The following is an 18,375-nucleotide window of genomic DNA, read 5'->3' as shown; positions in this document are numbered from 1 at the left end:
CAAAAAAAAAAAAAAAAGAAAAGAAAAAAAAAAAAAAGAAAAAAGTTCATTTGTTCATTCTGTTTCTATATAGCAAAACTGAATGTCAGAAGTACCTTCTGTCCACACACACACAAAATCTGCATGTTTCAGTTGGTGGTCCTGTCCCCTAAAGATCAAGCTACACATCAGTTTTACAATATAAATACTTGTACTACCTTAATGATAAGGAAGCACTTAGTAGACTCCTTAAAGTTCCATTTGCTAATGATTAATACACTGTTTGGGCTGGCCAGTTTTTCATGCATGCAGCTTGATTGAGCACAGTCAGGCATTTGTATTAAAAACAAAAAATGAAAAAACAAATTCAAAACCTGTTCTAGTGGGTTCTAGTTCAATTTGTTAGTTTCAATTGCTATAGCTGGTTTACTGAAAACAGACACTCTTGACAATTGGTGTACCTCAGGATGATGTGCAGAACAGTGGGCAAGACCTAGCCCCACTGCTAGCAGGATGGTCCCCTTGTACTATCGTGTGCTCCAACCCATGGTGACAATGACACACTGGTGGCATGCCCCATGTACGTTGATTTGGCGTTGTCTGCGTTGTACCAGAGTAAAATGTGTCAGGCTGTCACTGCTCACACCAATTTTTAATAAGAAACCTATATTAAGGGAGCATCTTTGGACTCTCTGTTTTTAAAACCTTCTGAACCATGACTTGGAGCCAGCAGAGTAGGCTGTGGCTGTGGACTTCAGCACAACCATCAACATTGCTGTTCAAGAAATTACAATTTATGTCCATTCCAAGTTGTAAATGCTAGTCTTTTTTTCCCCCCCAATAAAAAGACCATTAACTTAAAAAAAAAAGAATTTTTGGAATAATAAGCCATATTTGATTTTAAAAAAATTAATTGTTCTTTTTTTACAGTAGTACTTTTTAAAATTTTTTTTTTTAGAAAAAAAGCGCTCTCCAACATTCATTTGTAGTTAAGATACATATCCCTTGATCTGAATTTTTGCCTTTCACTGGGGTACATTATTTATAAATTATTTGAGCAGACATTTGCCTGTGAAGTGTCACTTATCCAAAAGCCATTTATCGTGACAAAGATGCTGATCACCATAGCCAGCTCTTTAATGAAGAAAAAAATACTGACACAATGCCTTATTTCAGTATTAAAATTAATTGTACTAAGTACATGAACCCACTTGACTATACTGAGGGTACGTACCAGCTGGAGCTGATAGGAGTCCAGGGATTGTAGAGTACGTTTGTGAACAATTTGGAGTATAAAGAGAAGACCCAAAGGATTCATTTGGCTCTCATTTGTTTCCAGCAGAAAACCTAAGTATAAAAAAAATATGGAGCCATTCAAATCATCCGCTTCTTTTCTAATTAGCTGTAATGTATAACAACATTGAGAGATTTCTTCAGGAAAGTGTAATTGATATATTTGGATTTATTCAAATAGGTAAATGATACTACGCCAGTGGACATTTTCATTGGGTAACATACATTTACTGGTCGTTTAGTGGACTTTAAAAAATAAGTCTAAAGAGGGAACCAGCAGTGGGAATCAGCAGTTAGAGTAATGACTATGTCGCTGGACTCCCACGTAGTCGATCGCGGTTCGTGTCCCGGACCCGGTGGCTTAAAACTCACGCCGGGTGCGTGTGCGTGCGTGCCCAAGATCCCGAGAGGAGAATGGAGGAGAAGGGATTGCGGCGTGACCATCCCCCCTGGGGGGGTGATTTCTCACTTTCTGTCTGTCGGGCGAGCACACGCGCCCTATAGCGGAAAAAAAAACCTCTCCAAAAAAAAAAAAAAAAGTCTAAATATAGCTTGGCAATTAAGAGATATTAAAAATATCTGTATATACACACACATACATACATATATATATATATGCACACATATATAAATTAGCTTACTGATTTCTTTAACTTTACTTGTTAAGAAAGTGAAGCCAGGGACCAGCAGTTAGCGTAATGGCTATGTCGCTGGACTCCCACGTAGTCGACCGCGGTTTGCGTCCCGACCCGGTGGCTTAAAACTCATACCAGGTGCGTGTGCGTGTGTGCGTGCTGAAGATCCCGAGAGGAGAATGGAGGAGAAGGGATTGTGGCGTGACCATCCCCCCTGGGGGGTGGTTTCTCGCTTTCTGTCTCTCTGTCTCTCTCTGTCAGTCTGGCGAGCGCATGCGCTACCTATAGTGAAAAAAGAAACCTCTCAAAAAAAAAAAAAAAAAAAAGTGAAGCCAGAGGATAATCATTCTTAAGTATGTGGTGAGGAATATGATTTCCATCGCATCTACGGTGATATATTTAAAGAACAATTTGAAATTCTATAGATAGATTTTGCAAAGCAGATTTAAGTTATCTGGGTAATGTATGCAAAGTACTGTTGTGAAGACTATATAATCTTAATGATACAGTAAGGCTAATTGGATCTCATTGTTCTCTACATTTAATTGACTGCTTTTAAGATGTCTTTTTTCTTGTCCTCTGAAGCAATTTTATTTATTTCTTTAGAAAGATTTTTGCTATAGGTACATGCACTTGCCAGAGGGAAAGAAAGTGAGAAATCACCCTCCCCCCTCCCCCCCAGGGGATGGCCACACCACAATCCCCTCTCTTCCAGTCTCTTCTCAGGATTTTGGGCATGCGCATGTACCCAATGTGAGAGTGAAGCCTCTGGTCCGCGACTTGAACCAAGGTCGACCATGTGGGAATGGGAGTTCAGCGACGTAACCATTATGCCATCTGCTGGTCCCCAGCAATTTTATTTTGTAGGAAAAAACACTAAACACACTTTCAGGACAAATGTAGTATCACTTTCTTTTACTTTTGAAGTTAGCATTGTCTCTTATGTCGTCTTCAGTCCTCTACATAAAGACTGAAACCCTTTCTTTCCTTTTCTGAGTGTTGGCTTCATGTTATTCTCTCCCTTGATATTACATTGTCAGAGAAGTCATGACATATTTTTCTGTTTCTATGCAAAAATGCATCATGACTTTTCAGGCAGCCCCAAATTCTCTTAACAATTACACAAATTGGTTAGATGGTTTTCCTTAGGTATCTCCATTATTTTAGTTTGGAAGTAAAGTTATTTTTGATTTTGTAATAATTTTCCTATTCCTCCCCTAGCTATTTTGGAGTAGAGATACCATGCTTTTGGAGCTCAGTTTCACAAATAAGTGTTGTAAGCCATGTTCTTCACTACCTCTTGACTCTCTGCTTAACACAGTTTGCTTTCTCCATCTCCACTCTGACCTCCCAATTATGAAACCAAATGTCATTTTCTCAGATCTTTGGTTATCAACCTTTCTGCTGAATTTATCACTGTGAATGACATATTCTTTCTTGAAATATTCTTATTTGTTGTCTTTTATGATTTATGCTAACTTTATTATTATATTTTACTGAAATAATGAATGATTTCATTATTCTAATAAAATGTTTTGTAAAAATGGTACATATCAATTTCATATACAGTTATAAGGGTAAAGCTAAACATTGTTTCATAGCTCTACTCAGAAGTAGCCTTCATTGGGACCAGCAGATTGTATAATGGTTACATTACTGGACTCCTACATAGTCAACCCCAGTTGGAGTCCTGGATGAGCCCCGGACCCAGCAGTTTAAAATTCATGCCAGGTGCTTTGCCTGAGTGCTCAGGTTCCCTAGAGGAGATTGGAGGGGAAGGGATTGCAGTGTGGTCATCTCCCCAGTGGGTGATTTCTTGCTTTCTGTGTCTCTGGGGAGCACATGTGCCCTATAGCAAAAATCACTCTTGAAAAACAAAAACAAAAACACAATGATATAGCCTCCATTATTAAATGAGCATTCTCTACATTACAGATAGATGGATAAACAGTTCAAGTGACTAATAGATGTGTAGATAAAAATTTTTATTAAAATGGGGTTAGAATGTCAGACTTCTAGACAGTCCCTAATTATCACAGCCTCTTGGTATTCACAACCCCACCCTTCAGTTATGTGGCTCAGGGGGTTTCTTTTGGGTAAGATCTTAAAAACTATAAATGAAACAACTTTGATAGCAGTGGTGCCATTTAATTATCTTTAAAGTTGTTGATAATGCTTCCTTATAATTACTTTAATTTCTGGAGAAACCTTAGTGTCACCACCCTTAATCCACATTAGTATATTGTATCTATCTATTTTCCTGATCATTTTGGCTAGAAGTTTACAACTTCATTTTATTTATTTATTTATTAGGTCGTCGGCAAGGTCATGACATATTTTTCTGTGTTTTTATATGCAGAAATGCATCATGACTTTCCCAATGACCCAATATTTTAAGTTTATTTATTTTTCCCATGATTGCACATGACAGACAAAAGAGAGAGAGACAACTTCCCAAACAGAGCCCTGAAGCCATGATCCAACCCCCCAGCCTTTAACCAGACCTGGATCTGGAACCATGTTGAGCGTACTGAAAGAGGTTCCAGACTTGAATGAGAAATCTTCTCGTATAGTACTGCTTTGCAGAGCATTGCATATTGCCATTGCATCAGCCCAGAGTTTTATGCTTTTAATCTCAAATGATAAGCTTTTTTTTTTTTTGCAAGAGATTTTTGCTGTAGAGTGTGTGTGCTCACCAGAGAGAGACAGAGAGATAGAAAGTGAGAAATCAACCCTGAGGGGGACGGTCACACTACAATCCCTTATCTTCCATTCCCCTCTTGGGATTTTGGGCACATATGTACACATGCCTGGTGTGAGTTTTAAGTTGCCAGGTCCGGGACTCGAACCACAGTTGACTATGTGGCAGTCCAGTGATGTAACCATTATGCTATCTGCTGGTCCCTCAAATGATAAGGTTTTGATTTCACTGTTTTTTTTTTTTTGTTTTGAGAGATTTTCACTGTAGGGCGCGTGCGCTCGCCAGACAGACAGAGAGAGACATAGAGATAGAAAGCGAGAAATCACCCCCCAGGGTGGCTGGTAAGGCCGAGGCTCCTTCTCCATTCTCTCAGGATCTTGGGCACGCACACACATGCACCTGGTGTGAGTTTCAGCCATCAAGTCCAGGACTTGAACCACGGTTGACTACATGGGAGTCCAGCGACATAACCATTATGACGCTAACTGCTGGTTCCCTCACTGTTTTTTTTTTTTTTTTTTTTTTTTTTTTTTTGTTTTCTATATTGACTTACATTTTGATCTTTGTTATTATTTTATCCTACTCGGATTAATTTTTTCTGTATTTTGTTTCTTCTTTTTATTATTTTTTTACCTTAGAACAGAATTTCTCACAGATTTATTTATTTATTTAATATTTTTGCCATGGGGAGTATATGCTCACCAGAGAGAGAGACAGAGAAAGGGAAAGTGAACAGTCACGCCCCCAGGGAGATGGCCACACTGTACTCCTTTCTCTTCCATTCTCCTCTCAGGAGTTTGGGTATGCATGCACACACACCCAGTGTGTTTCTCAAGCTGCTGGGCTCAGCATTTGAACTGTGGAGTCAGCCATGTGGGATCCAGCACCTTAACCACCACACCACCTGCCAGCTCTTGTTTTGCTTTTTTAAGGTAGAAGCTGAGGTTATTATTTGGAGAATGTTCTTCTCTCTTAATATTGATATTTAATGGTGTGTGTTCCATGTAAGTACTACTTCAACTAATTCCACAAATTTTAATATGTTGTGTTGTCATTTTATTCAGTTTTAAATGTTTTCTAAATTCTTATTTGATTTCTCCTTTGACCCTTGAGTTATGTAGAAGAGGGTTACCTAGTTTCAAAGCATTTGGGAATTTTCCAGCTATAGTTCTGCCATTTCCTTCTGTTTCTATTATTGCTTCTAATATAGTGCTATTATTGTCAGATAACATACTTTATATGGTCTATGTTGCTTTAAATTTACTGAAGCTTAATTTATTTTCCCAAATGCTGTCTATCTCAATAATTATTCTGAATGCACTTGAATAAAATGTGTATTCACTATTGTTAGCCCGAGTGTTCCACAAATTCCAATTAGATTAAGTTAGTAGATAGTATTGTCCAGGTGTTTTATGTATTTACTATTTTTTTTATTTGTTTTCCAATTCGTTCTGTTAGGATTATAGTCTTGTGATGAATTTATCTCTTTATTAGGGTGAAATGACTCTATGTCTGGTAATATTCTCTGCTATAAGCCTACTTGTATTAATATAAAGATTTCGGCATTATTTTGATTAGTGCTAGTTTTGTATAACTTTTTAGTCTTTTTTCTTTGAACCTATTTGTCATTATATTTTAAATGGTTTTCTTGTAGGCAGCCATATAGTTTGTTCTTCCTTTTTACCCAACTGTGTAGTCTCTGCCTATATATTAGGGGTATTTATATAATTTACATTTACTTTTATTGATGTATTTGGGTTTAAAGCTATCATTTGCTGTTTCCTATTTTTCCATCTATTATTTTTCTTTATTTCTACTATGTTTTGAATTAATTCTCTATTTTTTATTTCATTTTTCCTCCTTTGTTAGTTTATTGTCTATTTTGTTTTGCATTGTTTTAGTGATTGCTTCTGGTTTATAACATACACTTTCAACTTATCATGTTCTATCTCCAAATGATATAGGACTACTTCATGAATAATATAACCTTACATTTTGTTTCCACTTCTCTTCTGGCCTTTGCACCATTGTTACACATTTTATTTCTATATTATGTTATAAATGCCACATTGTTGTTATTTTTGCCTTAGTCAATGCTTGTGTAAAGTGACTCAAATAATGATTTAAAAACTTATACACTTCCCACATAATCAGTATTGTCTGTGCTCTTCATTCTTTTATATAGATCCAGATTCCATATATCATCATTTTCTATTTGCCTGAAGGACTTCCTTTGACATTTAGTATGGTGCAGATTTTTGCTGGTGATGAATTGTGTGTGTGTATATGTCTGAAAAGGTCTTTATTTCACATTGACATATTTTAAAAATCAGCTTTAGGAAGATACAAGTGAAGTATAAAATTAACTTGCTTTGAGTATATAATTCAATGAGTTTTAGTGTATTTACAGAGTTGTGCATCCAGCACCACAATCTATGTTTAGAACAGTTCCATTATCCCAAAAAGAAGCATATGCCTTCTTGCAGTCACTCTCTATTCCTACTCCCAGCCATATGCAGTTTGCTTTCTGAAGCGATAGATTTGTTTCTGGACATTTCATATGGCTACAATCACGTACTATCTGTCCATGCGTGTTTGACTACTTTTACTGAGAATAAGGGTTTTGACAGTCTTCCATGTGTGGTTCGTACTAATATGTGGTCCTTTGTTCTGTGGCTGAGTAGACTTCCTTTGTATGGATATAACCATATTTTTTAAAAAAACTATCAGTTGATGAACATTTGGGTTATTTCTACTTTTTGGCTATTCTAAACCATGTTGCTACATTGGGTACAAAGTTTTGTGTGTTCATAGGTTTTCACTTCTGAGTAGATATCTAGGAGTTGAATTACTGAACCATCTTTTAGGCCTGATGTTATAGCTTCTATGTCCAGAAGTTAGGTTTGGATCTTTTAAATATCCTCTAGGCTTTTGTTTAATAAGTTGAATCTTTCCTCTAGCTACTTGAATAAATTGTAATAGCTATTTTAATGTTCTTGCCTATAAATGTTATCATCTGTATAAATTCTAGTTTAGTTTTTTTGGGGGAGAGGTTTTTGCTATAGGGCATGTGTGCTCGTCAGACAGACAGAGAGGCAGAGAGACAGAAAATGAGAAATCACCCCCCAGGGGGGATGGCCACGCCATAATCCCTTCTCCTCCATTCTCCTCTCAGAATCTTGGGCATGCACGCACACATGCCCGGCATGAGTTGAAGTCACTGGGTCTGGGACTCGAACTGCGGTCGGCTACATGGGAGTCCAGCGACATAGCCATTACGCTAACTGCTGGTCTCTAAATTCTAGTTTAGTTTTGATCCATTTTTTCCTCATTGTGAATTATATTGGATTGGTTCCTTGCATGCTGGATAATTTTTTTAAGCTTGTCTATTTATTTCTTCCATGAGAGATAAAAGAGATAGAGAAACAGATAGTGACAGAGAGAGAGGCATCCCCACTAGGGTTTCCATGCTACAATCCATCCCCAACACAAGCCAGCCCTGATCACAGGCAATCACATATGTGCCCAGTACGTACAGGGATGCTCCAAGTGAACTGGGAATCTCCCATGTGAGTCCAGTTGTTACTGCTACACCAGTGTCTGGCCCTAGGTGCTTAAAAATTTTGGCGCCAAACACTATGACTTATATCTGTTGAGTGTCAGATGTTTTCATATTTCTGTAAATATTTTTGAACTCTTTTCTGAATTGCACATAATTACCTATAATGAGATCTATTTCTATCTTGCTTTCAGATTTTGTTAGGTAGGTAGGACTTGAGCAGTGTTCACTCAGATAATTTTGCCCCACTATTGAGGCAAAACCCTTTTGATATCCTATGAATTATAAAGTTTTCCATCCAACTGGTGGAAATAGGAGCTATTTCCAACCTGATATGATTCTTAGATATTTTCTTTTATTCCCCTTGGGTGGTCTTTTTTTGGCCTTGAATAATTCCTTTATGTGTATGTGCTGACTCAAAGAGTATGTATTCATATCTTAAGATGTCTTTTTCTTAGTGAAATTTCTCTACTCTAGGGCTCTGCTTCCTGATCTTCATGGACTGCCAGGTTTTCTTCAACTCATGGAGCTTGCCTGGCTTCCTTCATGGCCTGCAAATTTTCTCAAGGCAGGAAGCTAGGGAGTTGTAAGGCTACTTTTACTTAGGTCTTATTTGTTAGAGATCACTGACCCTTCAGTGCATGATTTCCAGTGTCTTGAAATACTTCATATATTGAATTGTCATGTACATGTCATGACTTTGCTGACAACCTAATATTTGGTTCATTTATTTAGTTGTTTCAGAGGAGGGAAAATTCAATCCCAGTTTTTTCATCTTGACCAGAACACCTCATCATGTAATTTTGAAATACAGAAAAAAAAAACAATTTATTTTAGTTTAATAGAGTCAAAAAATTCTAGAGTGAAAGTGAAGGAACAATAGATTGGTTCAGTGTTACTTCACTGTAAACCGGGAACCAATAAGCAACAGCAAGCAGGCCAGATTCAGCCCATGACCCGCTTTTATACAGCTCGGGCTGAGATTGGCTTTTACTCTTTTTTTTTTTTTTTTTTTAAGCTTTCTGTCATAGGATATGTGCATTTGTCAGACAAAGACAGAGAGAGACAGAGAGAGAGAAAGTGAGAAATAACCCCCTAGGAGGCATGGCTATGCTGCAGTCCTTTCTCCTCCATTCTCCTTTCAGAATTTTGGGCACATGTGCACACATGCTCAGCATGATTTTCAAGCGGGGCCCAGAATTTGAACTGTGGTCTACCATGTAAAAGTCCAGAGCCTTAACTACCACACCACTTGCCGACCTGTGCTTTTTACATTTTTAAAGGGTTGTAATAGAAACAAAGAATGATTATCAACAGAAATTATATGTGACCTGCAAAGCTTAAAATATTTACACTCTGGTCATGTACAGAAAAAAATTGTAAGAAGCTCCTGTAAGAGCTAAGGCTAGAAAAATTATTATGAAAGATCAATTAAGTTGTTGGGTAAGTTTAAAAAAACTTGGTGCTTCAGTTCGAGGTAATAAAAAAATTCTGTGAACTTTCATATGAATTATAAGGAAATAAGCACTCTTACCAAACATTCAAGTTATATTTTCACTTTCCATAAAGCTATTAGAAAAATTGTATTTATTATGATTTTGTATGGATAGTGAAGTAAATTACCAAAGAAAAAGTTTGATGGTCATAAAATTCTAAGGTCATACTCTTTTGCTCATAGAACATTTTAGTCATTGTCTTACTGGCTTTTGGCAGTTGCTGTGAAGAAGTATGAAGTCAGCTTAATTTTCACAAGTAGAAATACTATTTTTATTATTAATTTGCCTGCCTGGATCACGATGAATTGGAAATCTATCATCTCTTATAGTCCAGGATGCTTTTTCTGTTTCATTTGCTAGATAAGATTTATTTCTCTATTAAATCATTTTGTTTATTCTTCATATCTGTTAAATTCTCTCTGATTTCTTCAGTGTCTTTGATCATTAATTCATTTACTAGCCTATCTACTCGTTTACTCATTTGTTAGGTTGTTGGGAAGGTCACGATGTATTTTTCTATGTCTTTCCATGCAAAAATGCATCATGACTTTCCGAATGGCCCAATATTTATTCAACAAATGTTTTACATATCTGGGTTAACTAAGTTCCCAAAACAAAGTCTGTGCTTCCTTGCAGTTTATATTCTAATATAGGGATAAGTTCAATAAGCAAACAAATACTTATCATGTGATATGTGAATACCAATTAGAACACATAGTAGTCAGGTGTTAGCAATGTACATTGGGTAGCGATAGGAATTATTGTTTTGTTTTGCTTTTTTCAGTGATGAAGTCTTCAACAAAATGATCTTTGACTAGGTACTTAAGTGAGGTGATGGTTGTGAGCTAAGCACGTTTCTGGAGGAACAGCATTCAGCAGATTGTTTGAAGTCCTTGAACCAGAAGCGAGTTTGGCATATTTGAGGAGCAATAAAAAGCCCATTGATGTATCTAGAAAAAAGTTGGCAGTGTGGAAAATGGATGAAAAAGAGTTCAGAGAGAGGTGCTATGGGGCCAAATTATGGAACTAACAGGACTTTACTCTTAAGATAGAATACCACTGGAGGTGTATTAGTTTTCTATTGTGTAATAAGTGATCACAAATTAGGTGGTTTAAATTAACACCATGCACATCTTTTATCTCAAAGTATCCTGCAGGTCTTGAATGTGTCACAAGGTTTCATTCAGTGTATTGGCCAGGATGAATCTCAACTGGAGGCTTGACTAGGGATGAATTCCCTTCCAAGCTCATTCATTTCTTTGTGATTGTATGACTGAGGGGCTCAACTTTTTGCTGATTGTGGGCTGTGGGCTGCGTCAGTTCCCAGAGACCAGCTGCAGTTCCCATAGGCTATTGGAATTCTTTGCCATGGAGGCTCCTCTACATGCCTGCTCATTTCATTAACCCAGAAGGATGATCCTCTCACTCTTGTACTAGGACACTCCTAAATTACATAATGTAATAACAGACATAACATTCCATCACTCTTGTCACCTTTCTGTTGGCTATAAGCAAGTCATAACTTCCACCTGCATTCAAAAGGGAGAGGTTTATATAAGCATGTGAATAACAAAAGGTAAAGATCATCTTAGGGTCTGCCCACCACAGAGGTCTTATGCTAACAGTGTCTTGATCTGAATTTCAACATAAAAATGGTCATTCTTGCTGCTTTGTGAACAATATTCTGTAGGAAGGTCAGATGGAAGCAAGTGGTCTGGTTGGCAAGTTAATTATAATAATCGATAGATGATGGTTTGGATAGAATGGTACTGGAGATGGTAGAAAGAAGTAGAAGTAGTCAGGTTCCAGATATATTTCTGATAGTGTTTGGAAGTATTTACTAAAGAATTACATGTGACATATGAGCAAATTAGAAAACTTAAGACTTATTACATGCAAGGTTTTGGCCTGAGAAAATCGAGGAAATGATTGCTACTTACTAAAATGAAAAAGCTTTTATGAAGAATAGGTTTTGTAGTGGACTAGTAGGAAAATTTTAGCTTTGCTAAGTTAGGAAATGCTTGTCAGTCAAATGGAGATGTTGTCTTCAACATCTAGTAGTTAGAAATGTGAGTGTGGAGTACAGGGGGGAGTATGCTATAGATATACATTTGACAGCAATCAGATCATAGATGGTATTTAAAGCTACAGACTGGATGTGATCACCAAAGAAGTACAGACAGAGAATCAATGCCATCTAATGACTGATGCCTGAAATGCCAAGTGCTATAATGTTTAGAGATGGGGATATGAGACAAAACAGCAAAGGAGACTGAGAATGAGTGAGGGTGGAAGAGATCCAGGACAGAGTAGACTCCTAGAAGCCAAGAGAGGGAAATTGCACAGGGAGACTGCAAGCGATTGGCATATACTCTTTCTTCTGTGAAATAAATTTGTTTTTCAGCTAAGTTTAATTTTTTTTTTCTAATTTATTAGTTATCTAATGATGTTAGGTTTGATGGTACTTTTTTTTCACTCTGAAATTTTCCCTTTTCTTTTAAATCTTATCCTGTTCTTTTGTTATCTCATTTTGATGTTTAATGATGTTCTTAGTAATGAAAAATATTTGGGGGAAAATATTTCTTTGTCTTATTTGTTTATTTTTCTTAATTCTTTTACTCCTCAGAACTGGATTTTTCATCTGTCCGGTGCTAGTTTCCATTTTGCATGTGTGTAAGAGAAGTATGTGCAGTGTTGGCACAGCAGGGACACACTTCTTCTTGATGCTGAGGCCATATGGGAAAATCTGGAGTTCATGCCCCAAGTCTCTGTATGCACAATTGGGACACCAGTGTGCCCTTGATCCTGGCCAGCTGAGAATGGAGTTGGGATTACAACGGGAAGACCCTGTTGAATGTCAGTCTGTCTCCATCTCTCTCTTCACTTTGTCACTCTGCCTTTCTTTCTGGAAGAAACAAATGAATGTGCCTTTTTTTTTTCTTTTTCTTTTAGAAAAAGGAAAACTAGTAGTAGCAGCAGTATGTATAATTACTTTATTAGTTTACTTGTGGATCATATGAACAGAGTAAATTCTTCTTGACTCATTTCCCACAGAATCCATTACTGATTTGCTCCTGTAAGCCACACTGTCACATTTTGAAGGCTAAGAATTGTTGTTATTATTATTGCCTGAGGAATTGAGTACTGAGGCTGTTCATTGTCTTTTTTTTTTTTTATCTGACTTTTCTTCCCTTGGATTTAAAGACATATTCTCTTATGTAGTCAGCAAGTATCATTTTCCTATGACTGGGATACCTTTAGGCTTCCTACTGTTTCTTCAGTTCATAGTGTCACCAAGAGATTTTTATGCCTCTGCAACGTCCCATATTCCTGCTATGGCAGTAGATGTTCTACTTTGAAGAGTTTTTTAATGACCTCTTCCCAGGCCGTCTACCCATCCCCTTAGTTTACTTATTTTCCAGTGTGTGCGGTATAGAGAACTGTTAGAATTTTGTCAACTCATTATTAGCTTTCGGTTTGTTTGTTATTATTTCTGTTGTTATAGGAATGTTTTATAAAGTTTAGGTTCTCAATCTTCAATACTCTCTCTCTGTCTGTACTTTCATGTATTTAGAGATGATATGAGTAACTCTTAGAGAGTTATCTGTATGTTGGACTTCTCTCAACACTAGCTACATATCACACTTCGAATGTACTTCCTCAAACTCATTATGTCTAAAGTCATTCATATTTATATTAGTAGTGTGACACCTGGCACAGAATATGTGAAAGATACATTTAATACATTCTATTTAAATTCATCAATTTGCTCATTATTTTCTTGGCCTTTTAGTTCTTTGCCTTTCCTCCCTTTTAATTAGTTCCCATGTACTATCAGTTATTAGTTATGTTGATGCTTCTTTGGAGTACTTGTGGATAATTTTGCAGCTATACACCTTCTTCCTACTCTCTATGTCATTTTAAATTCACTTTTTTTCTCCCCAGGAAATGAAATTTATCAACTGCATCTTTTTCTCAAACATTTCTTTCCTGTAAATAAGACCATTTTGTTTATTTCCACTAGTAAGTTTCAGTATAGCCGTGTTTTAAGGCTTTTCTTTTATAGAAAAAGAAATACATTTAAAAGTTACTTCAGTAAGGCAAAAGATTAATTCAGTTTTCAGTGTGGGCTGCTGATAGTGTCCTGTATTGTGAGACCATGTCTAGGTTGGTAGTCACTTTTGCCCAGTTTTTTTGTTTTGTTTTGAGAAGTTTCTGCTATAGGGCACATGGGCTCACCAGAAAGACAGAGTTAGACAGAGAGATAAAAAGCAAGAAATCACCCCCCAGGGGGGGTGGTCACGCCACAATCCCTTCTCCTCTATTCTCTTCTCGGAATCTTGGGCACACATGCACACGTGCCTGGAGGGAGTTTAAGCCACCAGGACTTGAACTGCAGTCGGCTATGTGGAAGTCCAGCGACATAGCCATTACGCTAACCGCTGATCCCTGTGTGTGTGTGTGTGTGTGTGTGTGTGTGTGTGTGTGTATTTAACCTGGATTTTGGAATCTTTATGCTGAGACTTACTTAAGAATTATCGTGCAGCTTCCTATGATCTTTGGTTTCAGATTGATCTATTAAGCCATGTCAACAAAGAGGCTTTCCCTTTATGTATATGTTCCAAGGTCATGCATGCCAAAGTCGCGCACTCTTTACCTCTTATAGTGTGAGTTCCTTTGCCATAGAGCTAAAAAACAGTCAGCATTTCTAATTACTCTTCTCCTTTTATGGACAATCTTCAACATGTTTTGAGTATTTTAAGCTATAATATTTAATTTTGTCTTTTTGTTTTTTAATTGATAGAGACTTGGCTTAAACTAACAGATATCTCATGGAAGCTAAAGATTTGCTATTTTTGGACACAGTAATTTCTATCTTCCCTCATATTCATTTCTATTTTTATGACTTATAATTTCCGTGACTAGTAATAGCAATTGAAATTTTCAGGTTTTCACTCAGTTTTGTGAAATAAATAGCAAAAACACCGTAAGAATATAAATATCTGCACAAACATCATGATATAAAGATAGTGACCCTACTAAAAGTGACCTGATGGCTGACAGGAGGTGCCAATTTATTGTTTGAGAGTCAGTGTAAATTTGTTGATACATACTTATTGGAAGTTCAGAAATCGAAAGCATATTTAGAGACTGTAATGCATTGCCTTCTTTTGAGTGAATAAATGGCTGCCTGCTCATTTAATCCTGGCTTTATCTGATTTATTTCAAAGTCTTCAAAAAAATTATTTTTAAAATTTGAGAGCGTATATGCTTGTAGGAGAGAAACACTGAGAGTAATCACCTTCCTTGGGGCATGGTCAAACCACAAGCCCTTCTCTTTCATTTACACCTCCCTTTGGGACCTTGGACACTTAATACACACATGCTTGTTGTGTCTCTCAAGCCCCAGGGTCCAGGACTTGAACTTTATAGTCAACCATGTTGAATCTAGTCACCCAAAGCACTAGGCCACAGGTTGGCCCCAGTTCTTCTTCTTCTTTCTTTATTTTTTAAAAATTTGTATTAATTAATTTATTTGTAGAGGTTTTTGCCTTAGGGTGTGTGTACTCACTGGAGAGAGAGAAACAGAGACGAGGGAAAATGAGAAAACACCTCCTAGGGAGATTGGTCATGCCACAATCTCTTCTCCATTCTTCTCCCAGGATCTTGCGCATGCATGCACGCGCTCCTAGTGTGATTTTCAAGCCACCGGATCCAGGTCTCGAAACATGATTGGTCGTGTGGGATTCCAGTAATGTAACCACTATACCATTTGCTAGCCTGCTTGCTTTATTTTTAAATATATTTTAATTTATTTTTTCCTTAAGTGAGAGAGTCAGTGATAGAGAGAATGCCCAATCAGGTCTTGATGTTGTGATCCACTCCCACCTTCAGCCAGCCCTAGCTCATAGGCACACATGGTCTGGTGTACTCAGAGGATCTCTGGGTGCAAACCAAGAACCTTTCCATGTAGCTCAGCCTCACAGAGAGTCACATTTTATCTCTGTTCAACTCATTGTCTAGCCCTTCCCCAAATCTATACTTATATATTACATTTCCATGATTTTTTCTTTCTTTTTCTTTTCTTTTTTTTTTTTTAGAGAGGGTCTTGGTGTCACAATCCTCCTCCTGTTTCCCTGTTTCTGTTTTCCTGCTGGGACCACAGATGTACACCACCATGCCTGGCTGCTGCCTGGCTCTTTTTTAGATAGGATCTCACTTTTTTGCTCAGGCCAAAATGAAGTTAGCAATCCTCCTGCTCGACCTTCTCAGTGCTGATATTAGAGATATGAAACACTGTACCTGCCATTAGGTTAGAAAAGAATGAAGTGCAGTCCTCCCATGTGGTCCCAGCCTATGGAGCACAGCATCTTAGCAGTGTATACAATCATGCTAGGTTCCATGATTCATTTTGTTTTTTAAGAATTATTTACTCAATTTTATTTATTATTATTATTATCATTTTATTTGCTATAGGGCACATGCACTGACCAGAGAGAGCCAGAGAGAGAGCAAGAGAGAGAAGGAGAAAGTGAGATCTGGGAATCAAACCATGGTCGGCCATCTGGGAGTCCAGTGCCTTAACCATCACACTATCTGCTGGCCCCACCCCTTGATTCATTTTTAGTTAACTTTTATGGAAGACATGAAGTTTAGGTTGAGTTTTATTTTTTGGTCTCTGGATCATCAATTGCTTCAGTATCATTTATTGAAGAGGCTCTACGTTCACTGAATTCCTTTTGTATCTTTGTCAAAACTCAGGCATATTTGTATGGATATATTCCTGGATTCTTTACTGTTACATTGTAACTGTATGTCTGTACCAATAATGCCTAGTCTTTGTCACTTTAACTGTATAACAAGTCATGAAACTGGCCATACTGATTCTTTCTGTCCATTTTTTCTTTTTAGAAATAGCTTTATCTATTCTAGTTTCTTACCTTTTCATATAAATTTTAGAATAATCTTACCTATATACAAATTTTTTATAGGACATCTGTAAGATTTGCTTTAAACCTATATATCATTTTGGGGAGAATTGAATTTTTTTCTCCCCAAAATTGAAATCTTTACTATGTTTCATTTTCTAATCTATGATCATGGTATGTCTGCTCACTTATTTACATTTACATTTTTGTTTTCTTCTGTCTGTATTATGTAATTTTAAGCATGCAACTCTTCCACATATTTCATTAACAGTTAAGTATTTAGTGCTTTTGAGTGATTATACACGGTATTATATTTTTAAATTTTGTTCTTATTCTTACTATTTAATTTGCTATAGGACATATATGCTCACAAGGGAGACAATGAGAGAGAGAGACAAGAAGAAAGAAAGAAAGAGAGAAAAAAGGAAAGCAAGCCACCAGGTCTGGGACTTGAGCACATTCTAATGTGGGACTCTAGTGCCTCAACCCCCATGCAGCCTACTGTCCCCTGTGTTTTTAATTTTGGTGTCCATATGTTTATTGCTACAATGTAGAAATATACTTAGTTTGGTATGTTTATCTTGTATAATTTGGCTGGACTCACTTAGCTCTAAGAGTATTTTCTCGATATCACAGGTTCTATGCAAACTTTCCTTCTCTCTGCAAACAGTGACAGTTTTATTTCTTCTTTTTCAGTTTATGCCTTTTATTTTCTTTCTTATAGCACCATCTAGAATTTACAATTATTTGTTTAATAAAGTGAAGAGAATGGAAATCTTGGCCAAATTTTCCATCTTGGGGAAAAAGATGGAAAGTTTTCACCTTTAAGTAAAATAATAGCTGCATTTTTTTTCTTGATAAATTTTCTTTATCAAGTTGAAGAAGTTCTCTATTTCTATTTTTCTGAGAGTTTTTAACATGAATGGGTGTTGAATTTTGTCAAATGGTTTTTCTGCATCAATAAATATGTTTATGCAATTTTCCTTCTTTAGCCTGTTAATATAGCCGATTATGTTGCTTAAAATTTAATACTGAACTAGCATTGTGTCAGTGGGATAAATTCCACTTGTCATAGGATAAAATTTTAAATATATTTTTTGAATTCTACTTAATACCTTATTTATCTAATATTTTATTCAGGATTTTTATATTTAGATTTATGAGAAATATGGATCTATTTTCTATTTGTTTTTGTTTAAAATTTTTTGCACAGAGAGAGATAAAGTGAGAAATTAGTCCCTTAGGGCAGAGATGGCCACATCACAACCTTTTCTCTTTCATTCTCCCCTCAGGATTTTGGGCACCTACACATATGAATCTGATATGATTTTCAAACCACTGGGTCTGGTATTCGAACAATGGTCAACAATGTCAGAGTCCAACACTTTAACCACCATACCCTGCTGGCCCCAGATATTCCAGTGTATTTATTTATTTATTTATTTATTTACTTATTTACTTATTTATCTATCTATCTTTGGTGCTCTTTAGTGTACTGGTTTAGTAAAATGAACTTGGAAGTATTTTTTTCTTTTGTATTATGTAAGAGATTGTGTAGACTTAGTACAGATCATTCTTTAAACATTTGGTAAAATTTTCCAGTGAAACCATGTATGTCTGATGATTTATTTTGGGGGAGTTTTAAAATTATGAACATTATTTATTTATTTATTTATTTATTTATTTATTTTTTTGGAGAGGTTTTTACTACAGGGCACGTGCACTTGCCAGACAGACAGAGAGAGACATAGAGACAGAAAGCGAGAAATCACCCCCCAGAGAG

At 36.6% G+C, this 18,375-nt stretch overlaps 1 protein-coding gene across 1 annotated transcript in view; it reads left to right on the top strand.

Annotated features, from left to right (window-relative positions):
• IQCM (IQ motif containing M) overlaps nucleotides 1-18,375 on the top strand; it is a 472,102-nt gene that overhangs the window by 41,319 nt on the left and 412,408 nt on the right. The window lies entirely within an intron of this gene.

This window comes from Tupaia chinensis, unplaced genomic scaffold, assembly GCF_000334495.1.
Source record: "Tupaia chinensis unplaced genomic scaffold, TupChi_1.0 Scaffold139871_1, whole genome shotgun sequence".
NCBI classification, from domain to species: domain Eukaryota; kingdom Metazoa; phylum Chordata; class Mammalia; order Scandentia; family Tupaiidae; genus Tupaia; species Tupaia belangeri.
Note: the sequence above shows the minus strand (reverse complement) of the source record. Positions and strands in the feature narration are given on the sequence as shown.